Below are 25,126 nucleotides of genomic sequence, written 5' to 3' on the forward strand. Positions count from 1 at the left end.
AACTGGGGCACACACACACACGCCACCACTTTTGTTACCACTGTAAAAACCTTGCCATGGCGCCTGATTAACAGGAAGCATGTGGGTCTGGAATGTTGCATCCAGGTTATCTAACTAGGGAATTTTGGTGGTAAACATTATAGCCTTAACTGATAGTCAGGGTCCACTTATAGCACAGAGTTTAAGAAAGAAACAAAATGAGTTTGAAGTCCTAGTGCAGGAAGGTAAATACGACTTTATAGGCATAGCAAGAGACCATGGACCTTATCACACAAGGCATTTACCGCTGCCAAAATGTTGCCCAAACATTGCAGAAGCGCCAGAGGTGAGATCATCCGTCATGCTTCTAAAATGTAATTGAGGTTTCCCGCTTTCCTTCTGTCAACTAAAGTGTTTGCAGAGAAGCCTCGGAGAAGCCATTTTTTAATAATGGAAGATCCCATTATTAAAAAATGGCTTCTCCAAGGCTTCCTCATGAAAGCGTCATCAACAGAAGGAAAGCGGGAAGCCTCAATTATGTTTTAGAAGTGCGACGGATGATCCCAACTCTGGTGCTTCGGCAACATTTGGGCAGTGGAAAGTGCCTTGTGTGATAAAGACAATTTAAGGGTATAATCTATTCAAAAAGAAGAGCTGTGACAGAAAAGGAAGGGGAGTAGCATTATATATCAAAGGCAATTCAGTTGTACAGAAATCCATGAGAGTGGTCAGTAGCAAGGAAGAGATAAACCCTGGAACCCACCTCCAAAAACACTAGAAACAACAAACATGGGCTAAAAAACTACTAAGCTTATGGTGCAGCTATATATGAACCTTTATGTAGTGTGTAAAAGATTATTTTAAAGAATTACAGACATAATAAAGACGGTCGTAAGCAAAATTTCTGTTCCTATTGTGTATTTTGGTGCTTAACACCAAAGCTTACATTCACATGGCCTAAACACTAATCAACCAAGGCATGTTGCAGTCTCAGTCACCCCTCTATGACCTTTAATATCAATTTGATATCAAAAAGAGATGTTTAAGGCCAATAGCCCAAAATGGGGCTCCCCAACACAGGAAACCAGCAATGTGACATTGATCCAGATGGCTCAGCATGGGAGAAGCCCAAGACACTTAGCCATGATGGGATCTCTCAAGATCAGAATCAGCATAATCCTTTGACTATGGGAAGGGTAGTAGTTAACTGAAGTGGGAGATTGTTTTCATATGGCAGATAAAGGGAGTTCCCTCCTGGGAATGAAACTCTTTTTTCTGGGAACATTCACACCGATTATCCGGTTGTTATGGCATATCACACCCCATTCTTCTCTTCTGGGAAAGTCACTTAAGCCTGTCAACTCCTGAAATACTGTCCTTAGGACCAATTTCTGGGTATGAATACATGTGTCTGAACAATAGCAACTTGGTCCAGTTTGCAATAAGGCAAGGTCTGTGTAATATTACACTGAAATTCATGGGGTTTCCATAAGTCAACAGGTGTCCTGAAAGCATGCATGCATACAAACACACCTTCCCATACAAGTCGGCCTATCTCATTTGGTAGGAAAATGGGAGATAGCTTTCTCTGGTTGCTCCCACATTTTGAAACTGCCTCCCTAGAAAATTTAGGATGCCTCCTTTCTTGACATCTTTTCAGCAACAAGTTAGCACCATTCTGTTCCACCAAACCTTTGAAAACTGCTTGTTAAAAGAGAAGGGCTTTTATGGTGCTGCACTGTTTTTAATCTTTGTTTTAAAACATTATTTTAATAGTTTTAATTCTGTTGTTAGTATAATAGTTTTAATCATAACTTTTGTATGTTTTTAACTATGCGTCTTTACTGTAATACAATTGGCACTCCACATTTGCAGCTTTGACTTTTGTGGATTTGATTATTTGCAGTTTTGATTAATATGTTCTCCCTAGGAATCTCTAGGTCCTCCAGCGCAACTCTGCCAGAAATTGACCATAGAGTTGTGCTGGATAAGCAAGAAGTTCCCAGAGAAAACACTTTTCTAGGCATTTGTAGGTCCTCCAGCATGATTCTATGATCAACTTCTGGCAGATGTTGACCATAGAGTTGCAGTGGAGGACCTGGAGATTCCTAAGAGGTGTTCTCTCAGGTTTTTCAATATTCACTGGGGTCCTTTACCCCTAGGTAAAGGTAGTCCCTTGACATGAATGTCTAGTTGTAACCAACTGTTGGGGCCGGTGATCATCTCCATTACTAAGCAGAAGAGCCAGCATTGTCCGAGGACTGCTCTGGTGGCCATGTGGCCAGCATGACTGCACTAAATGCTGTTACCTTCCCACCATGAAGTGATACCTATCTATCTACTTGTATTTGCATGCTTTTGAACTGCTAGGTTGGCAGAAGCTGGGACTAGTGACAGGAGCTCACCTCATAATGCAGCACTCAGGCTCGAACTGCCAACCTTCCGATCTTCCAGTTGTCAGAATTGACGTCTTAGCCACTAAGCCACTGCATCCCTTTACCTTTACTTTTTCCACATTCACAGTGGTCTTTCACCCCAACCCCAGCGAATGTGGAGGGACCACTGTATTCTGTTTTTCTGTAAACTGTCCTGAGTCCTGATTTGGAAGTAAGGCAGAATATAATTAAAATTATGGCTAGATGGACTGCCTCCTTAACGTTTCTTTATCCATACTGTGGTGATACCTTAATTACATTAACTGAGGGTGGGAGGGAGAGGAATTAATTTAAAAAGACACACAATTCTTTGGGCTTGCTTCTAAAGCTACATGGATTTTTATTTAATTTTTTTGCAGGGGAATGGTCTAACAACAGCATCATCTTTATGGACTGCAGAATATATCTTTCAGTCAATGCAGATGCCCCTGCATTTACTATTTCTTGATCATTTCTCCTGTTCTTCTCCTTCTAATAACATTTTACTAGGCTTGTAAATACTGAGGAATGGTGTTAGACAAGACTGGTTCTCTGACTTCAGCCAAACAGAGCACAGCCCTTTTCACCAGTGTCAGCAGATTCTCTCTCAATGCATCTCTCAGGAAGCATTACATAATCTACACAGCAAATTCCTTCAAGGGCTGTTCATCCAAAGACAAGACAAAACGAGAACATCCAGATTCCAAAAATGCTGGGACAACAGGCCATTTCTGAATTAAGATGCTCTCCAGTTGTGAAAACTACATGTGACTACCTATAAGCCCAAGATCTGCACAAACAAAACAAGAGTAGAAAAATGCATGTGCAAGACAATGGAAGAATGAAGAAATAATGAATAAAAAGCAGCTACAGAGTCACAAAAATGAGAGAAATTTTACTAGGTTGAATCTAAAGGTGCTGTCTAGATTGTCAACCACTTATTTCCAGCTTTATTAATTAAAGTGGGACAACTAATTAATCACTTCATCTGCAGAGCTTTAGGTGAGACAGATCACCCCATTTTATGATAATTTTTGATTTATTGATACAGGAAATGTCAAATAAACAGTTTACAGGGCAAAAATCTGTCCACAGAAAAATATTGTGCCTGTTACTCAGAAGAAATTCCACCTAATCTCAGTGAGAGCTTACATCCAAGTGAATACCTGTAAGGAATGGAGGCTTATTCTACAATATATGAGTCTGTCAGACGTCTTGAAATAGTGACTTGGAAATCATAAAAGTTCTTCCAGAGCAGTCCAAAGGTCTCCCCAAAGGCCTGCTGTCTGTTCGCACAGCAGCCAACCACAGGCCTACAAGAAGCCCACAAGTATCTTTCCTTTTACACACATTCCAGCTGAGCTTACATTATTGTGGATTTGAATAACATATACCTTCACACTCTCTTAACTTTACCTTTCTGCTTCTAATAATCTGTTAATTATAGAGAGGTTGTTTTTGTTTTTTACTTTTGAGTTCAAATGTGGCTGTGCCACACTTCCGTGGCAATTTTTCAGATATCTATATGCTGATAGCACTGTGGTCACCATTTTGGCTCATTTTAACAATATTTGAATCTACCCACTATATCACCTCCATTCCAGCCAGTTCCATTTAGAAAGTTTATCTTACCTTATCAAGATTGATGCTGCCATGAGGCCCACTGAGGCAGACACCTCAGGTGGCAGGTAAAGAGAGGGCAAATGCACCACTGCCACCATTGCCTCAGGAGGACCTACTCTGTTTTGCACTCTTTTCAAACCTCCTCAATGTGCCAGAGAAGGAAGCTTGGGGTTTCTGTTTTGGTTTTATGTTGTGTGCCTTCAAGTCATTTCTAATTTATGGTGACCCTAAAGCAAATCTATCATAGGGTTTTCATGGCCAGATTTGTTCAGAGGAGGTTTGCCATTGCCTTCTCCTGAGGCTGAGTGAACGAGACTTGCCCAAGGTCACCCAGTGGGTTTCATGGCCAAGCTGGGAATCCAAGTGTCTCCAGTGTCATAGTTAAGCACTCAAACCACTTTGCCACACTGGCTCAGAGGAGGAGGCTGGCAGTGGTAAACCCTCCACACCCCTCTCCTGGGGAAGGTGGTGGTGGCAGTGGCAGTTCAGTCCCAATGCAACAGGCATCAGGAGGGCTTGGATCACCTCTGCCAAGTGGTGTGGTGTTCCAAGATCCAAGTGCTTTCTTGAGTTTGGTTTTCCTTTGGCAGGATGGCAATGGAGGGTCAGTCGTGTTCTGTATGATCACAGATTGAGCACTGGTTGAACATAAAACACGTTGATGCCCAGCCAAAGGGCAGAGCTCCTACATCAGACCTCCAGGGAGACGTCTAGCAGCATCCTTAAGATGCTTACAGAGCCAAGGTCAGCTGCCTGTCTCTCTCCATCTCTATCTGAATTGTTGTGTGCTGTCTTTTGTTCCCGTCAGAGACAAATCAGATTACAATGTCCTTAGCTGGAGGTGAAGAGAGATCTGATCTTTTGTTTCAAACCCCACATGTATACCTTGCCCTCTCTCGAGGAAGAATCCAAGAATGCCACCTCTTTCGATCATCACCCATCCTTCTTGGCCCATCTTAGGGCCAACATCTCACATGGCACATGTGACAAGGCCTTATTAGTGGCACCACCCTAGATGCAGACCTTCTTTCTTTTAGAAAGATCAGGTCATCACCCACATTCTTGTCTTTCAATAGCAATTGTAAAGAGGGTTATTCTTATAAGCTTTTGGGAGGAGTAAGTGCAAAAAAGGCCCCATATCCATGGATTTTTTTATCCATGGATTCAAGTATTAACAGCTTGAAAATATTTTTTAAAAATATAAATTCCAAGAAGCAAACCGTGATTTTGCTGTTTTATATAAGGGATACTATTTTACTATGCCACTGTATATCATGAGACTTGAGCATCCACGGATTTTGGTATCCATGGAGGGTCCTGGAACCAAACCCAGCGGATACCAAGGGCCCACTGTAAATGGTTGATTGGTCTTCATTTCTTGCCTGAATTATTATTCTATGCCAGCAGACATCTGTAAATTTATTATTGTAGATATTTACAAACCATGTTTTTAACTATATGCTTTTATGTAGAATGTTAGTTGTCCTGTGCTCCAACAAGAAAGGGTGAGGTATAAATAAAATAAATCATGCTGCTCTGAATTTTGCAGGCTATCAGCACTGTTTTATCAAGTCTGAAGCTACTCAAATAGCACATACTGATGATGGTCTGCTTAAATTAATATGATAAGAAATGCATAGCAAGCTAAGATAGGAGTTAATAGTTGTCAAGAACTGGTACCTTTAAAAAACATTTCACCTGCAGCACTTAGCAAGTCATAATGCTTTATCACCAGGCTGTGAAACCTTTGCCTGCTGATTCGCAGGTCATGCTGCTTTTAAGGTCACTAAAGGAGACCAGCAGTGGTGTGTTGTTGTTTTTCTCATACACCCACATCCTGAAACAACTGGCAACTATGGTCAGATGAAGTAGGTAGGAGGCAATGAAAGGCCACTCTAGGCTATCCAAGTGGTAGAGTTCCTTCACCCAAGAGTCCTTCAAAAACCACATATCCCCTGACCCATAATCCCCATCCACTCACACGTTTGGAATGCAGCATAACAAATTGCGCACTCAAGAGGCTCTCAGCTAACCTTCTTAATCTGATTCTGATGGATGAAACTAAAGCATACAACCATTTTTATTTACAGTACTGGAAACTCCTCATGTAAGCAGCTGAAGCATAACATCTTCGATCAGCCTTCCCCAATCACTGTGCTTGGGAAAGCTGCTTTTTTTTTTCCTGTCCTATGCAATCTCCTAGTCAGTAATCATACTAACAGTTTTTGGAAGTTGTAGTCTACAAAGGGAATTTGTCAAGCCTCTGGCAATCAGGCACCCTGCCAGTGTGTCAAAATACAACTCTCATCATCCCTAGACAGCAGGGCCACAAGTCATGCTAACAAGAAATGGTACAGGTTGTTGGACAACACACCAGGAAAGTAACCAGCTGGGAAGGATTATCAGGTACTCATTCATGCAAATAGGGTGAAATTAGATCATAATGTTTCTATTTCTAATCCTTGGTTTGTCCCTGATCAAGGGCCCATTCATGCCACACAAATATAGCATTATGAGTCTACTTTAATTGCCATGACAGCATCTCACTGAATCCCGGGATTACTGCTGGGATTTAAGGACATGCATTCAGAATTCTCAGCCACAGAGCTCTAGTGCCTCATCAAACTATAAATCCCAGGATTCCATAGGATGTTGCCATGGCAGTTGAATTAAAATCACATAATTGTGCAATGTGGAAGGGCCCTGTTGTTACTTGTGTGTTATAGATGCCACTGTTTAACTTTTGGACCTTATCAGACAGCAGCTATATTGGCAAACACACTTTTAATCATTCTGGCTCGATCTCACCATGAATCAGAGTCGACTCAAAGGCAGATAACAACAAAGATCTATAAAAGAGCTATTTGCTTTCCTGAAGATTCAAAGACATAGTAGTGTTAGTCTGGATCAGCATGCAAAGGGATCTTGTAACACCTGTGAGACTGAGGGAAAGAAACAAATAGGTATGAGACAGAATTTTATCTGAACTAAGTGACTGTTAAATGAGAGTCTTTGAATTGAAGATGCCAAGAATTAGATAAGCTACTAGGGAAGGGCGGTTTCCATCCAGTCTAAAATTGGCCACTGTAAAACCTTTGTTTAAAAAGCCCTCCCTAGACCCCCTGATTCGAAATAACTATCAGCCTGTTTCACTGCTGCCTTTTTTAGGGAAGGTGATCGAGAGGGCGGTTGCCTTCCAGCTTCAAGAGATCTTAGATGAAACGGATTTTCTAGGCCCATTTCAAACTGGCTTCTGGGCGGGCTATGGAGTTGAGACTGCCATGGTCGCCCTAGTCGATGATCTCCGTCTAGGCATGGACAGGGGTAGCGTGTCCCTGTTAGTGCTTTTGGACATCTCAATGGCTTTCGATACCATCGACCATGGTATCCTTCTGGAACGCCTGAGGGAGTTAGGTATCAGGGGCACTGCGCTCCAGTGGTTCCGTTCCTACCTCTCGGGTAGATTCCAGATGGTGCAGCTGGGGGACCGTTGTTCCGATAGGAGGGCGCTTACATCTGGCGTCCCTCAAGGAGCAATTTTGTCCCCCATGCTATTTAACATTTACATGAAACCTCTGGGAGAGATCATCCAGAGACACGGAGCGTGGTGTTATCAGTACGCTGATGACACCCAAATATGTTTCTCTGTGTCTCCGACTGATGCAGTGACTAGGGACGGCATCTCTCCTCTAAATGCCTGTCTGGAGTCGGTAATGGGCTGGATGAGGGAAAACAGACTCAGTCTGAATCCAGAGAAAACGGAAGTGCTCGTGATAGGTTCTCCTGGCCCGGAAAGGAGATTTATCCACCTGTCCTGAACAGGGTCACGCTCCCCCTGAAGGACTCAGTTCACAGTCTGGGGGTGCTTCTGGACTCGTCGCTCCACCTTACACCTCAGGTGGATGCGACAGTCAGGAGCACCTGTTACTAGCTTCGGCTGATACGCCAGCTGCGACCCTACCTGGGCCGGGAGGACCTTGAAACAGTGGTGCATGCTCTGGTGACCTCTCGGTTGGATTTCTGTAATGCACTCTACATGGGACAACCCTTGTACCAAACCCAGAAGCTTCAACTAGTACAGAACATGGCAGCAAGGCTAGTCACTGGATGCTCCAGGACTAGCCACATAACACCTATTTTGCAAGATCTTCACTGGCTGCCCATTCGCTTCTGGGCGCAATGCAAGGTGTTGGTTATTACCTAAAAAGCCCTAAATGGCTTGGGCCCAGGGTGCTTGGAGGACCACATCTCTCCATATAATCCACCCCACACTCTCAGGACGGTCGGGAAGCAATTATTAAGGGTTCCTAAAACGAGATATACTTCATCCTTGCAAAGGGCATTCTCTCTCTCGGTCCCGCAAATTTGGAACTCTCTTCCCGATGAGCTCCACTCTGTTACCTCCCTTGACCTGTTTAGGAAGAAACTTAAGACCTATCTCTTCCAACAGGCTTTCCCCCATGTGTCTTGACATCTGTTCCCCATCATATATGCTGCTTTCCAGCTAGTTTTGATTTTTGGCTATGGTTTTTATTCTCTGTGGTTTTATTGTGTTTTTAATTTTGGAATGTTTTATGATGTTTATATACTGTTGTCCAAATTATATAATGTTTTATATCCTTGTTGTAACCCACTTTGATCTCCTTTGGAAAAGCAGGCTATAAATAAACAGTATTGTTATTATTATTATTATTATTACTATTATTAAGTACGGCCGCTTCCCATACATTTACCCTGATGCTAGATGATTTCAACAGACCAATCTTGGACCTTTATTTGGGTACTTCCAAATCAATCCTCCCCAACTCATAGAATCATAGAATTGGAAGAGACTGCAAGGGCCATCTAGTCCAACTCCCTGCCATGCAGGAAATCTCAATCAAAGCATCCCCGACAGATGGCTATCCAGCTTCTGTTTAAAGACCTCTAAGGAAGGAGACTCCACTACACTCCGAGGAAGGAGTGTGTTCCACTGTCAAACAGCCCTTACTGTCAGGAAGTTCCTCCTAATGTTAAGGTGGAATCTCTTTTCCTGTAGCTTGCATCCACTGCTCCAGGTCCTAGTTCCTGGAGCAGCAGAAAACAAACTTGCTCCCTCCTCAATGTGACGTCCCTTCAAGTATTTAAACTGGGCTATCATGTCACCTCTTAACCTTCTCTCCTCCAGGCTAAACATCCCCAGCTCCCTAAGTCATTCCTATAGGGCATGGTTTCCAAACCCTCCACCATTTTATTCACCCTCCTTTGGACACGCTCCAGTTTTTCAACATCCTTCTCAACTCAGGACACTTCTGATGGTGTTGGCCTATGGTGGCTAGATAGCATGGTTCATTCTGGCTGGGAATGAAGGAAAATGCAGCCAAACATACCTGAAAGGCAGCAGGCTGGGGAAGACAAATTCAGATCAAGTCCTATCAAAAACACTGTTCAGCTCTTTGGTCTTTTCCTCCTTTTGCAGATCTCAATGAGATGTGTTCTTAAGGAGGTATTCCAAAGATGACAACTTTGCAGCCTGTTCCTAAGCATATATAGTCAGAAGCAAATTCCATGTGTTCAATAGGACTTACACTCCAAGCAGGTGTGCATCTGATAACAACAGGAGTGGGCAAAGTTCAGCCCTCCTGCATCAGCCACAGCCAATATAGCCAGTAAAGTGGAATGATAAGATTTACAGTCCAACACGAACTAGAGGGTCCTGCTTTGCCCACCCTGAATTACATTTTAAGATGATGAATGTATACCTATATAACTTGGGTCCAGACTACCTGATGGATAATTTTGTTCCATACAAGCCTGCTAGGGCCCCGAGATCTTATGGGAAAGGATCATCTCTCCGTTCTGCTATCCTCATAGGTGGGGATTCAAGACAGCAGCTTCTTGGTGGTGGCTCCTAAGCTCTGGAACTCCCTTCTCTGCAAGATGCAAACAACTCTCTCCTTGTAAAGTCAAAGACTTTCACAGCCAGCATCCATAGTTTTTTGTGGGTTTCTCTGGCTATTAAATAGCAACAAGGAGGGAGCCTTAGGATTTTTTTTTTGTGGGTTTTTCGGGCTATGTGGCCATGTTCTAGAAGAGTTTATTTCTGACGTTCTGCAATCAGCTATGGCTGGCATCTTCAGACCATGCCAACAACAATCAGGTCAGAATGAACAGGAAAGCCATTGAAATCCATAAACACCTGGACAAATTCAGCAGGAAATAAGAAACTCTTAAAGTAAACAAAGTTAGGGTACCAGTCCTGAAAAACACCAAAATCAAGACCCAGCAAATGCAAATGAAAACCACTCAGGGTGAGGAGGGTTTCCCAGCAGACAATGGATCATTAATTAAATAGACACCCTGAGGCCTTGCCATTCAACAACAGAACAATACACAGATTAACATGGGAATCATTCCTCCTTACACAGGGTCACACAGTTTATATATACCCACTCTTTTTCAGGTCAGCATTCTCTGAAGATGCCAGCTACAGATGCTGGCGAAATGTCAGGAATAAACTCTTCTAGAACATGGCCACATAGCCCGAAAAACCCACCAAAAAAATCCTAAGGCTCCCTCCTTGTTGCCATTTCATACACAAATAAAGACTTTTCTATTCCAAAAAGTTGTTGAGATTTAACTTTCAAGAGCCTTCAGTAAGACTTTTGTTTGTTTGTCTTGCATGTTTTAAACTCTGTTTAATGATACTGATCATTTAATTACATTTTAATGACAATCCTTTATATATTTTATCTATATTGTATTTGTTTTAAAATGTGACCTTCTCTGAGTCCCAGTTCTGTCAGAAAGAGCAGGGTATAAATAAAGTGAATGAATGAATGTACCAATAAGATCTTCTGGCACTTTCTTCCCCAAAGATTTTTTTAAAAACTAAAAGCATGTAAGTATACAGTTTTATGAAGAAATACTGCAACAAAGGTCAGTACCACCACCACTGCCAGATTCCAGATTCTTTCCTCAAAAGCATTTTTCAGAAGTCAGTCACATGTTTCTTTGTCTGTCCCCCATCTGATCAATTGTCGTCTTCCACTTTTAATAAACCAAAGCTGTACATCAGGGTCCTGACACAGTGCACAGAGCACTGTATAACCAAACAAATCCTGACATCTTCGCTTTCTTGACTGCATCTAAAATTTCTTCTAATCCTTCTCCATTTTGGCATTGTCCTTCATTAAATCCTAAAATTATCTTAACAGCAAAATTTTCCTGCCCTCCAGGGTTTTACTGTCACAGCTGTGGAACATTTTTTTAAAGAACTTTAAAAAAAAACAAATTGAGAGAACAGTACGTTATTTTATTTCACTTGCCCATTGGAATGCTTGGTTGGAATTGTGGCACTTTTACAAATAAAGGCATTAATAATGCTATTGCTCTGCTTGAGTGCCAATGTTACATCAACCCTTCTTTAGAGTTGTCACGGGTAAAAAAAAAAATCTCTATGAGCCAGGGAAGGAATCTTCCGTCTTATTTGGCTGATATCCCTGGAAGGTTCCAGCTTTCCTTAAACATGCAACCTCCATATCTGCTGGACTGTAATTTCCACATCCTCAGCCAGCACAGTCACAGGATTGCAACTTACAACATCAATGATGAGAGTTGTAATCAACATATGGGCCATGAGTCCTTGGCTCACTGTTTTGAATCCACTGCTTTGCATTGGCTCTGCAGCTGTCTTTGGGTAACCACCTAATTTCTGCTTTTGGAATGAAATCTCACCTTGATGAAGTTTCTGAGGTTATATTTGCCCTGACTGGAGCTCCCACAAGTCCAGCAATCTACAGGTATCCCCACACACATGCATACACTTGGAAAAACTGGACACAGAGGTGGAAATTAGATCACTCTCCAGGCTGCAAGTCCAAGAATATTCAGTGATGAGGAATCCTAGGAGCTGCAGTCCAACAACATTTGGTGGACTGGATAATTTCTACCTCTATACTAGACTAGACCCTTCAGCAACAGCAGAACTGGAAACAGACTCAAATGAGCCCCAAATGTTACCTGCCATGCCTACAGTTCCAGGGAGAGGCCACACAGCCCAAGAAGCTATCTGTGCAAAACAATGCAGACACAGGTGTCCCCCTCCCATTAATAATACACATCCCTAAGTGCAAAGAAATGCCAGGCTCCTCAGGAGTAAGAGGTCTCCTAAGAGTCTTCCTTGGGAGCAGAAGGTTTCCAGTCTAGTTTAAAGGCCTGCAGCTGGTTTGAGGCAGGGCTCTAAAAGATCAGATTAAATCCTCAGTTCTTGTCTTTCCATTGCTGTGGGATACAATGGGCTGATCATCTTTGTCTGCTCCTGGTTTTACACACTTCATGCCAGATGTGGCTCCTGTTCTTTGTCTCTACCTGCACTGTGTATGGTTTTGATTTCACAATCTTGAATTTTATTTTGGTCTACCTAATCAGCATGGTGTTGTTACCAGCATTGGTGCCTTAAAATCCTAAATGTGTATGACTTTTCTTCTGATGACCCTATGCAGAGTGCCTGATGGGATACCTGACATAGAGTTCTCCATCACTGCAAGATGGACAGGTCACGTAGGCTATTGAAATATAGATCAAAGAGGCCCAGATAGGAGTTGCCAACAGAAAAGAGTCATTTACAACTTTGAGGCAGATTTATGGCCAGGATGCTTTGCCAGGCCAGAACCATTCTCACCTTGAAGACTTCTATAGATCAAGCAATCTTTAATATGTAGATTTGGCTTTGCTTTGAAATGTGGAAACAACTCTTCACCTGAGGCAAGATTTTGCCTATTTATGGTCCCTCAAATCTTTTGTCTATGTTCTATCTTAGAACCAGGCAGACTTCATGTCAGTCTGAGTTCTGATATAGTTCCAATCCACTCCGCCTCCCTTCCCCTCTGTGCTGCTGAGTCTTCATCAATCCTGGAGCAGCGCCAGTACAGGTGAATATTCCCATTAGAAAGGCTCATGTTACCTATCCAGTGCTAACTTACTATATTCCTGAGTTCTTGGATGATTGTGTGAGTGTATGATTGTCTTATGTGTGAATGAATAATAAACAGTATTCAGTTTTCATAAAACTTGTCTCTGTTGACCTATTTACCTTGGCTACCTTCGTATACATAGGATAGAGACCGCTCCTCTGTTTGAGCTAATGATAAATTCCCCAGACCAAGGTCTCCTTATTTACAGTCAAGGTCTCCTTATTTACAGTGTAGTGGTTTGAGTGCAGAAATACAACTCGGAAGACCAGAGTTCGATTCCCAGCTCAGCCATGAAACCCACTGGATGACCCTGAGCAAGTCACATGATCTCAATCTCAGAGAAAGTCAATGGCAAACCTCCTTTGTCCAAATCTTGCCAAGAAAACCCCATGATATGTTCACCTTAGGGCCAACGTAAGTCAGAAACAAATTCAAAGCACATTCCTTGGGCACGTCACCTGCTCTCTCAGCCTCAGGGAAAGGCAGTGGCAAACCTCCTCTGAACAAATCTTTCCAAGAAAACCCAAGATAGGTTGCCAAGAGAGGTTCGCTTTAGAGTCTGAAGTGACTTGAAAGCACCTGACAACAACAAAGGCACACAAAAGAGCCTATAACCTCCAGGCTGCATGGTGGGACTGCCTGAAGAAGTTATAGGGGGGAGGATTAGTAGCAGATGGCCCTGCCTTTGGGGACACAGAAGTTGGACACAAAAGCTTTTTGATCCTCTCCAGCTCAATTCCTTGCATTCTGAAAGCATTAGAAGACAACCTACTATTAAACAACTGGATCTAACCGAGAGGTTACTGGATTTGATTTTCAAGAAAGAAGTATGCTTTAGATTGTGGCAAAAGAATGCTACCTAAAAGGAACTGGTTTTTCAATCTCTTATTCAGAGGTATTGATTGGCTGATTTCATTTCTTGTTTGTGAGGCAACTTACAAAGATCCAAGCAGAAAAACAAAATTAACAACAATGAATGTGGGCCAAAACATAAAATCCAGAAAGATCAGAGAACTGAACTAAACATGCCAGATTTTTTTAAAAAACTGGGAAAACAACAAATAGCATAAAACAGTATTGGGTCTTATATATTGTAACCCCTGGTCGATCTAAACAGTACTCATAACATATGCTTTATATAACTCAAACCCACTTTCACAGCTTTTAACATTATAAGAAAAACAAACCCTAGTCAGGACCGAGGCCTATAGAATCAAAGACCTCAAGGGCCATCAAATCCAACCCCCCTACCACGCAGGAACTCACAATCAAAGCTGGATCTAACAGAGAGGTTACTGGACGATCAACCAGTCTTTAAACAAAGACATTCAAAGAAGGAGATTCTCTCTGAGGGAGTGTGTTCCACGGTTGAATAGCTCTTATTGTCAGAAAGTTATTCCTAATGTTGAGATGAATCTCTTTTCCTGGAGCTTGCATCCATTGTTCCATAGTCTAGTCTCTGGAGCAGCAGAAAAAAGCTTGCTCCATCCTCAGTGTGACACCCATTGAAATACTTAAAGAGGGCTATCATATCACCTAAGGCAGGGGTCGGTCATCTTTTTTGAGCGGGGGCCGGGTTGCTGTCCCTCAGACAACTGGGGGGCCGAAGCCAAAAATAATATAAATAATTTTTAAAAATAAATATATAAATAAACCCGGACAAATGTAGGAAAAATTTTCAAATGGAAGACACTTTTTAAAAAACATGGAGGACATGTGAAAAAATTGCTGATTTTTAAAAAAATTTAATATAAATGCAGTTTTTGAGGCTTCTATAGACAATTGCCCCCCAAAGCCCCGGCGGCAATCGGCGGCAGGACTGGGCTGGGGCCGTCCAAAGCCTCGCCGGGCCGCATCCGGCCCGCGGCCGCAAGTGCCTACCCTGACCTAAGACTAGGCATGGCTTTGGTGTGGCTTCCGGACTCATAGGTAGGGCTGCCATATCCCGCGGGGGCGGACAATCCCAGTTTGGCGGTGCCGTCCCAGTCCCGGTCCGGTTTGGCGCCCAAACCAGGAGGCCCCGCCCACCGCGGCCACCTCAACCCCCCGTGGCTCCAAGGCATTGTTGAGGCCTGGGAGGGCTCTCCGGGCCTCCACCTACTTCCCGGCCTGGGAGCCAGGCCCAGGCTTGTCCTAAGCGCGGGAGGGAAGCAGAGACTGCTCCCATCGCGACGATTGCCACGATGGGAGCCGGCCTCCGCGTTCTTCCCAGCCTGGGAGGAAGCCTGGCCGGCAATCGCGGAGCCCTGGAAGGCCTCACGGGGGCTTGGGAGACACTGTCTCCCAAGGCCCCGGCGAAGCCTTCAAGCGGCTCCACGATCGCCGGAGTCCTCAAGGCCTCACTGGGGCCTGCGAGACGCTGTCTCCCAGGCCCCAGCGAGGCATTGGACAATGTTTTAAAATGTAAACACTGGTCACTTTTGAGGTTGCTGTTTAAATGATGCACACATCCTATGAGTAGGGTTGCCATCCCCGAGGACCTCCAAACCAGGACAAATGTGGACAATGTTTTAAAATGTAGGACCTTTTTTTAATTCCTGGCCAATGATTTTTTAAAAGGTCCACAAAAACATTGTCCTACATTTTGTCTGCGTTGGCTGGGATGGCAACCCTACTCATAGGATGTGTGCATCATTTAAACAGCATACCTCAAAAGTGACCAGACCAGCTTTATTTTGGCCTGTCTGTACAGGCCCTAATACTTGCCTCTCCAGAAACTAACACTTGACTCTCCTAACAGTTACATCAGAGGAGGGGAGTTTGCTAGTATCATGGCAGAAGGGACATATACATTCCCTGTCTCTACCAAGAGCTAGCCAGTTTTCTCCAGCTCCTACTCCTAGTATGGCGACTTCCATTTTTAAAGCGCATACCAAATGCAGAAATGTATGGGCCCATACAAACAGGTCAAAATAAAGCTGCTTCAGGTCACTTTGGAGGTATGATGTTTAAATGATGCATGCGTCCAAAGAGGCCAGAAGCCACACCAAAGCCACCCTCCAGTCCTAAGAGCTGGAATGCAGCTTTGGTGCAGCTTCTGGCCTCTTAAGATGAGTATGTCATTTAAACAGCATACCTCCAAAGTGACCCAAAGCAGATTTATTTTGGCCTGTCTGTATGGGCCCTAAGTTAATTTAACCCTGTCAGATTTCTACATAGCAACCTAGGAGGTCTTGTCATTGTACATATCATTAGCTATAATGTGTAGGAAGTAAAATAAAATTCTCACAATTTTATTAATCAATAACAGGAGTGTCCCCACTCGGCTGATATAACAGTGACACAAACTAGATATCATTGCCTTTTGTGTCAGTTGTCTATTTGAAGAAAAAGAAATGCCCAGCCTACTTTTGTTTCTTGGCATTTTCACGCATGACATAGGAAAATGCTTTGAGGCGTTGAGTATCGTGTGTGTCTGTATGTGCCTTCAAGTTGCCTTATAGTCACTTCTGGCGACCCCCATGAATTTCAGAGGGTTTTGTCAGGCAAGAAATACTCAGAGGTGGTTTTATCAGTTTCTTCCCATGACATAGAAACACATTACTACAGAAGAGAATAATGAAATGTACTTTCTAGCCAGTGTATCTTAAAATTTATGTATAATTTTGAAATATGGACAGTGAAGAAAGCTGCCAGGGGAAAAAAATCAACTCATGAAATCTGGTACTGCAGGAGCATTCTTTGCATACCATGGCTGTCAAAAAGGCAAACAAATGGGTCTGAGAGCAAATTAAGCCTGAACTCTCCCTAGAAGCTAAAATGAAAAAAACTGAGGGGTTGAACAAACCACCACTGCAGGCCACCCCTTTTAGGCCGGATCAGGGCCATGGCAACTACATGCTGCAGCCCCAAACTGGCCTTTCAGCAACACAAAAGGAAGCTTCAAAAATTGGTGCCACGGCTTTCCAGCGCTCCTTTGGCACTGCGTTATCTGGATGCAGTGCCAGAGGAGTGCCATGAGTCTGCCCACTGTATGCTAGGGTGCGTGGCATCACACCGGCATGGGGGCAGACTCGGGACGTACATCGTGCAGACACCATGCCCCCGTGCTGGCCTTTGATGCTGGTCTGTACAGCCCCTGAAGCTACTGTACTTTGGACGCCTTATGAAATGATGATAATGCTCAGTAAAGTGGAAGGTAGTAGGAAAAATGGAAGATCCCATTACACAGTGATATTGAAACCTTTTACCCATGGCATGCTGAACCCTTCCCACGTGAATAAAAATAAAATAAAAATATTTTGTATATTCACACATTCCTGTATATTCATATATTCACATGTTCATATTTTACAGTGGGCACTTTTTATCTGCTGGGGTTTGCTTCCAGGACAATGGCATAGAAAAATGGTATCCCTTACATAAAATGGCAAAATCAAGGTTTGGTATTTGGAATGTTTGGGGTTCTTTGAATATTTTCAAGCTGTGGATGCTTGAATCCATGGATACAGAAGGCCGACCGTATAAGGAAATAACATTGTTTAAGGACAGTCAACTTGGTGTAGTGGTTTGATCATTGGACTAGGACTCTGGAGACCAGGGTTCAAATCCCAATTTGGTCATGGACACCCACTGGGTGACTCTGGGCAAGTGACATGCTCTCAGCCTCAGAGGATGACAATGATAAAACCCCTAAGAAGCAACTTGCCAAGAAAACCCCATGATAGGTTCACCTTATGGTCACCATAAGTCAGAAACAACTTGAAGGCACACAAGAACGAAACATTGTCTGTTCAGGCCCTCAGTTTAGTCATTTTGGCTTCTAGGGAGAGTTTAAGTGAATTCAATATTTAACTCAATGCATGTGTAAATGTTGAGAGCCAGTGTGGCGTAGTGGTTTGAGTGCTTATTTCAGTGTTGGACTATGACTCTGGAGACCAGGATTTGATTTCCACTCAACCAAGAAACCCACTGGGTGACCTTCGACAAGTCACACACTCTCTCAGCTTCCTCAAGGAAAGGCCTTGGCAAATCTCCTCTGAATAAATCTTGACAAGAAAACCCCATGATAGGTTCACCTGCGGGTTGCCTTAAGTTGGAAACAACTTGAAGGCACACAACAACAAATGTGCAAATTTTGCACATTTCTGAGAACCATTCATACAGATGGGTTGACTAGGAAACCAGATCTGATCTGGGCAGTTGATGAGGAGGGCTCATGAAAATCTCTCATTGCTGCAAACTGAAGATGATCTGACAGCAAACAACAACAACCGTGACCTTAGAGACATGAGGGAGAACATCATCTCATGAGCAGAAAAAAATCAACAAGCCTCCAGGCAGGGGTCATTCACGAGATCACACACACCTATCTTTAATTAATCCTGAATAGCTGGTTATTATCAGCACCTGATCCTGCCCTCAAAGCGCTAAAGCTGCTTAGAGGTACCACGTCAGGCATAAACAGCCACAGAGGAGTCCAGAGGCAGCGGAATCCCCAGTGCTCACCTGAGACAGGAGGAAGAGGCCACTGTTTAGGACCCCGCAGTAGCAGGATCCCCCTGGTGTCAGTGGGGGGACTCCCAAGGAAGCCTGCCAAAGAGGGCCTCTAAAAAGCCCTGTTGTGGTGGTGATGTGCCTTCAACTTATTTCTGACTTATGGCAACCCTAAAGCAACACCTTAACTGGCAAGAGAGAAAGCACAACACACCCAGATCTAGACAGTGGTGCCTCATTATATAAGTGTGTGGAATTATTATTATTATTATTATTATTATTATTATTATTATTATGTATATTTGTAAAGCACTGTAAAATTGCATGGCACTGTACATAAGTAGCAAAATGAAAAGTTCCAAATTGAACAAATAAAGCTACTGATGTGTGTGTTGAATGCCTTCCAGACATCTCCAACTTATGGTGAACCTAAGGCAAACCTATCATGGGGTTTTCTTGGGCAGATAAGTTCAGAGGGGGTTTGCCCTGGCCTTCTCCTGAGGAGGCTGAGAGAGTGTGACCTGCAGAAGGTTACCTGGTGGGTTTCATGGCTGAGTTGGGAATCAAGTGCTGATCTCCAGAAAACATTCAGGGATAGCCGTGTTGGCTACATAGCAAATACAAGAACATCAAAACCTCACCAAATCTAGTCCTAGTCCATTACCCAAACCACTAGGTCTCTTGGGGCACCAGTCCTGCCACATTTAATGGGGCCACACCAATGGAGGCGAGGAGCAGGGTGACCATGTGTCCTCACTGCAAAGGAGGACAAGGCACTGTAAAATGGAGGCCACTCAAGAAAAATGGAGGACACGGCCAAATCAAAGCTCAAAAGACTCATAGAAATATAAATCTCTGCTTCTGAGTCCCACTCAAAATGGAGAACCTTTTGAAATTCCTCCTGGAGAGAAGGATGAATGGAGGACATGTCCTGGAAAAGGTCCCCCAACCTCTGTTTGCACCATGACCATGTGAATTCTGCACCAGAAGGAGAACTAAGCCTTTCTTTCTTTTTAGCTGGTTTCACTTGGAGACACTGACAAAACCCATGAAGGCCAATCATCATTTGGACCGAAACCATTCCCAAAACACCAAAGCCTTATAGAGAGAAAGAGAGAGAGAGTATAGGGGCCTTTGATTCTTTTTCCCCCCAATATGATCTACCTACAATTTTATTCCCCCTTCCCACCCCCAACACCCACAACTTCATATTGAAAAAACTAACTGTTGGTTTACTCACTTATCTGCTACCTTCTCATTTTCTTCTTTTCCCTTGGTTCATTTTTATAACCTTTCCGCCTCACCATTACTTCCTTATTTTTCTCTCTAAAATGCTTTGGTTATGTGCATTTCCCTTTATCTATCTATCTATTTATATAGCAAAAAATGGAAAACAACAAAGATACCCTCAGTAAAAGAATGAATTTGGAAAGTATTAGCTATGATGAGTATGGATGTGCTGACTGTTAGATTAAAAAGACAAAACGTACAAAAGATAGAACAAGACTGGGCCCCAATACTGCTGTATGGTAAAACACTAAATTGCAAGAGTTAAGACAGAGCGGTCAAAATAAATTAAGCTTGACATTTCAACACACAGAGGAACTGGGGAAAATACATTGTATTTGTACTAAAGACATTAAGATGCAAGTGACAAAAGTTTATACAAACTGGATGAACAGGGGAAGTCAAATTGTAAATGTGTGTATTTGGAAATCATGTTTTATGACTATTTTTTTTAATGATTTTGAAATGAGATTATTTTTGTGTATTATAAAAATAAATTTATTTTTTTTAAATCTGTACATCCTTGACTGTCACATCCCTCAACCCTAGTTGTAAATGGATATCTTTTTTTAAATGGATATTAACTATTATGCCCATCCCACACACCATCTTCTAAACTGTCTTTTACTGAAGAGACTTTGGTCCAAATCAGGGGTAGGCAACATGCGGACCGGCCCCAGCCTTTGGCCTCTCGCGCGCAGGGGCAAGGGGGGCAATTGTCTATAGACACCTCAGAAACATGCATTTATATTAACATTTTTTAAAAAATCAGCATTTTTTTGTGTGTCCTCCACTTTTTTTAAAAAAAAGTGTCCACCATTTGAAAATGTCCTACATTTGCCCCGGTTTATTTATTTATTTAATTTTTAAAATAATTATTTAATTACAGTATTTATTTTTTGGCTTCGGCCCCCCATTTGTCTGAGGGACAGCTACCCGGCCCCCAGCTCAAAAAGATTGCCTACCCCTGGTCCAAATCATTATCATCCTCATCCTCATCCTGGGAACTGTTGTTTATTGTGGCACCAGACAGAGAAGGCTCGGAGTCTCACAAAACTGCAGTCCCTACCATTCCCCAGCATTGAGTCAGGGCAGTGGTCTCAAAGTGGATTAATTTTGCAGAGTGTTTTGGAGCTTTGCTTTTTTCATCTTCTTCCTTGGAAGCATGTATCTCAATTTGCCTTTTGTCTCTTTGATGTGTGTGCTAGCCATCCTCCACAGCCATGCCCACCTCTCTCTCTGCACAGTATCTTAACATCAATCCCTCCAAGCCCCTTTCCTGGGAGCCAGCGTGGCGCAGTGGGGGGGGGGGGGTCTGAGAGCGGGACTCCTTTTGGAGACCTGGGTTCGAAACCCACTGGGGGTGACCTGGGGCCAGTCATACTCTCTCAGCCTCCTCAGGCCAAGAAAGCCCCAGGATAGGGTTGCCATGGAAAGGACTTGAAGGCACACACTACACACACACAGAGGCATCCATTTCCTATCCCAGGACAGGCCCAAAAGCCAAGGATGATGATGATGATGGTGATGGTGATGCGAGGGCTGACCCTTCACACAGTGGTGCCCATCATGGGATGGGTGCACACAGACCCACAACCACACACCCCACTGCGCCACAAACACACACTATTGCTGCATTGCCTTCCATGCCTGCCCTTTTCCTTCTCCTCCAGCCATTGCAGCTGATGTGATGCTGATCCTCCCTCCTCCTCCTCCATCCCTGCAGACCAGCACTAACACATACACACACTACTGCCTTTCGCTTTTCTGCACTGCATCCTCCCTCCCCCAAAAGAGAACCAGTTTACCCCATCCCACCCCCACCCCGTCCACACGGGCGCATCTTTACCCCGCTTCCATCCCGCACCTGCTGATGCTGCAGCCACGTTCGCTCTGGCTCTGGCTCTGATCTCTCTCTCTCTCTCTCTCTCTCTCTCAATTGGGACTTAAAGGCAAGGCTCTGGTGCGGTTCCTGGTCCTCCGACAGAAAAGAAGGGAAGGAAAAAAGGGAAGGGGGGGGGAGAGAGGGAGAGAGGACTAATGCAGAGTTTTTGCACTCAGAGGCAGCCCCTGATCCCTCTGAGAGCCGGGCTACAGAGCAACTAATCCTGTTTGGAGTCACACTAAGAGCCAGTCAGAGAGAGGACGGTGGTCGCCCCCCCCCCGCCCTCAGGAAAAGTTCAGACAACTCTCCTGGCTCAGTGCTATGGAATCCTGGGAATTGTAGTGGCACCAGAGCTCTTTCTGATAGAGAAGGCTCAATGTCTCACAAAACTACAATTCCCAGGGTTCCCTAGCACTGAGCTAGGACAATTAAAGCAGTCTCAAACTGGATTATTTCTGCAGTGTGTCTTGGACCCAACTCAGGCTGCATCTTCACTCCAGAGACAATCCAGTTTCATACCGTTTTAACTGCCATGACCCAGTGCTATGAAATCCTGGGAATTGTAGTTTGTTGTCACACCAGAGTTTGCTGAGAGAGAAGGTTAAACGTCTCCGAAAACTAGAATTCCCAGGATTCCCTAGCACTGAGCCATGGCAATTAAAGGGGTGTCAAACTGGATTATTTCTGCAGTGCGGTTGCAGCCGAACATGTTTCTATTTGGGACAAAGCTTCCTGGACACCCTTCATGTCAAAATAAACATCTTAAAAGTATTAGAAGGACTGCAAGATTCTTTGGTTGGTTTTAATGGTAATTTAGAGAGTTGAAATAAGTTCCAATTATTTTTATTCAATTAGGGCTACGTTTATTTGCAAAAGATCCGCCATATTAACATTACGGGAATTTTCCGGGGATTTTGACTGAATATTTGGTGTGATGTGGGGGGATTCGGTGTGTTTTGGTCAAACGTTTGGGGAAATATCTTCGAGGCTTGTTGGCAACACTGCAGTCTCTGCCTTCCTGGGTTTAAGCAAAAGGGTCCTCCATCTCAGCCTTTTGCCCAGGAGGGATTCCAAAGTGTCCTCCATTTTGAGCTTGACTTAGAAGCACCAATCTGTATTTCTAGGAGTGTTTTGAGCTTTTCTTTTCTGCCCAGGAGCGATTCCAAAGTGTCCTCCATTTTGAGCAGGACTCAGAAGCATGGATTTATATTTCTATGAATGTTTTAAGCTTTTGTTTTCTCTCCAGAAGGAATCCAACATGTCCTCCATTTTGAACATGGTTTAACAAGCATGGATTTATGTTTGTATGAATGCTTTTAGCTTTTATTTTCTGTCCAGGAGTAATCCCAAAAGGTCAAGCGTGGCTTAAGAAGCATGGATTTATATGTCTGTTAATGTTTTCTGCTTTTATTTTATTTAGTCCATGAGGAATTTCAAAATGTCTTCCATTATAAGCATGACTAAGAAGCAGGAATTTACATTTGTATGAGTGTTTGAAGTTTTTGGTTGGTTGTGTCCTCCATTTTTCCTTGAAGGTCCTACATTTTGGGGTGCATAGTTGTTCCTCCTTTGAGCTTAGGGCAGGGCCAAGGAGAGCATCATCCTCCATCTGAAGAAATAATACCACAACAAAGTAACAAGAGTCATTATTTTGTATCTGCATCCTGTCTTTGCTACATTTTGGTTGGACCAAATAAACATGGTGACCAGGCGTGGCCTTTTCCTTTTCCAAGACCTGTCCTCCATTTCCACCTTCTGTCCAGGAGGAATTCCAAAATGCCCTCCATTTTAGCATAATCTCCTATTATGGCACTACACTCTTAAGGCGTTGCTATTCCACTTTAACTGCTCTGGCTGCCTCCTGGGATTTGCAGCTTTGGAAAGGGCATTTAGAAAATTCAGCCAGAGAGCTCTTGGGCCTCACTGAACTACAAACCCCAGAATGCAACAGGAGGCAGTCAGAGCAGTTAAAGCAGAATAGCAATGCTTTAAGAGTGTAGTGCGTGCCATGCAGACCACACTTGCATCCGCCACTGCAAAAATTATCCAGTTCAACGCCGCTTTAACTGCCATGGCTCAGTACTGGGAAATTCAGGGATTTGTGATTTAGTGAAACATTGGTCCTTCTCTATCAAAGGGCTCTGGTGCCACTACAATTCCCAGAATTCTATGGCATTGAGACTTGGCGGTTGAAGTGGCCTAATACTGGATTATCCCTGCAGTGTGGGTAGAGCCACACATTCCCACGAACACACTCTTAACAGGTTTTTAAGCCATCCAGTACCCTGTAACATCTTTTATGATTATAGGGTTTTGTGGGTTTCTTGGGCTGTGTGGCCATGTTCTAGAAGAGTCTATCCCTGACGTTTCTTTTATTATTGTTTTTTTAAAGCCCTCTTTGGAAAAATGCTGACCATTTTACCTCTCCTCTTCATGTATTGAAGGAAGCAACATCATCTGGGAACCGGAGGTCATGTTAAAAGATGCCAGAGTCCCAATTACATTTATCCAAAACCAAAACTTTGGACAAAACGTGGAACTGCAAGGTGAGAGGGTATGGTGCCTAAACATTGCATGAGATAGATGAGTAAACAGATAGTTTTCTTTTGTTTCCAGAAAGTAATTTTCATGTACTTTCTAACCGTGGCATCCTAAAAATAACCAAAGATCAAAATGGCATTTGTCCTTACTCCTGTTGCTAATAACAATGACTATTAAATCCCTGAAACAGCGATACCATTATTTGCAGGATGACCAGATGTCCTAGCTGCAAAGGAGGACAACTAGGCATTGTAAAATGTAGGACATGCAGGGAAATGTAGGACATTTCCAATTAAAAGCTGAAAAAATTCAGATCAATGTAAATTTATGCTTCTTAGTCCTCATCAAAATGGAGGACATTTTGAAATTTCTCCCAAACTGAAGGCTGAAATGGAAGACAGGTCCTGGAAAAGGAGGACCACCCTGACCAAATATCAGAACCACAACGGAGGACAACTAAGTACTGTAAAATGAAGAAGATTCAAGAAAATTGTAGGACATGACCAAATAAAAGCTGCAGACACTAATATAAATGTACATTCAAGCTTTTTAATGGATTAACACACAGCAAAAGACCCATCAATGCTACAGAAAGAACATCTCTAGGACTCCTCTTCAACACAGAATTAGACTTCTATACAAAAAGTTTCCACATTGCAAGCTGAGACAGTTGATAAGAGACAAAACTTACTGCTCTAGCTGATCTGTATGGGTTATGATGCTACCCAAAGCCACCAAACAGTTGTAAAATCATCAGATTTTAGATAAGAGGCAGATAAGATTTTTGGATTTAAATTAGGCCTGAGAATGGAGCTATACTTCTTAAATATAACAAATTTAAAGGATAAAAGAGAGACAAAATATAGAGATTTAATAAGTTAATATGCAAGGTATCGGAAAGTTAAGCAAATATCAAATAACTGAATGGCTAGAAAAGACAATGGATTTGGCAGACCTGGATGAATACGGCAGCTAATTATATAAAGGAAAATTCAGAGGAGATCTTT

At 43.1% G+C, this 25,126-nt stretch overlaps 1 protein-coding gene across 3 annotated transcripts in view; it reads right to left on the reverse strand.

Moving 5' to 3' along the window:
* Positions 1 to 25,126, reverse strand: part of LOC121922551 (monoacylglycerol lipase ABHD6-like) — a 73,740-nt gene that overhangs the window by 26,212 nt on the left and 22,402 nt on the right. Inside the window, exon 1 of one of the 3 annotated variants that reach the window (XM_042452137.1) lies at positions 21,543 to 21,748. The exons of 1 other annotated variant lie outside the window; for it this stretch is intronic. The gene's annotated coding sequence lies outside the window, so the exon portion shown is untranslated. Of the gene's footprint in view, positions 1 to 21,542; positions 21,749 to 25,126 lie in introns of those variants that run through there. One more of the 3 variants, XM_042452136.1, reaches the window with a different exon arrangement.

The sequence above is a fragment of the Sceloporus undulatus genome, chromosome 2 (assembly GCF_019175285.1).
Source record: "Sceloporus undulatus isolate JIND9_A2432 ecotype Alabama chromosome 2, SceUnd_v1.1, whole genome shotgun sequence".
In the NCBI taxonomy this organism is placed as follows: Eukaryota; Metazoa; Chordata; class Lepidosauria; order Squamata; family Phrynosomatidae; genus Sceloporus; species Sceloporus undulatus.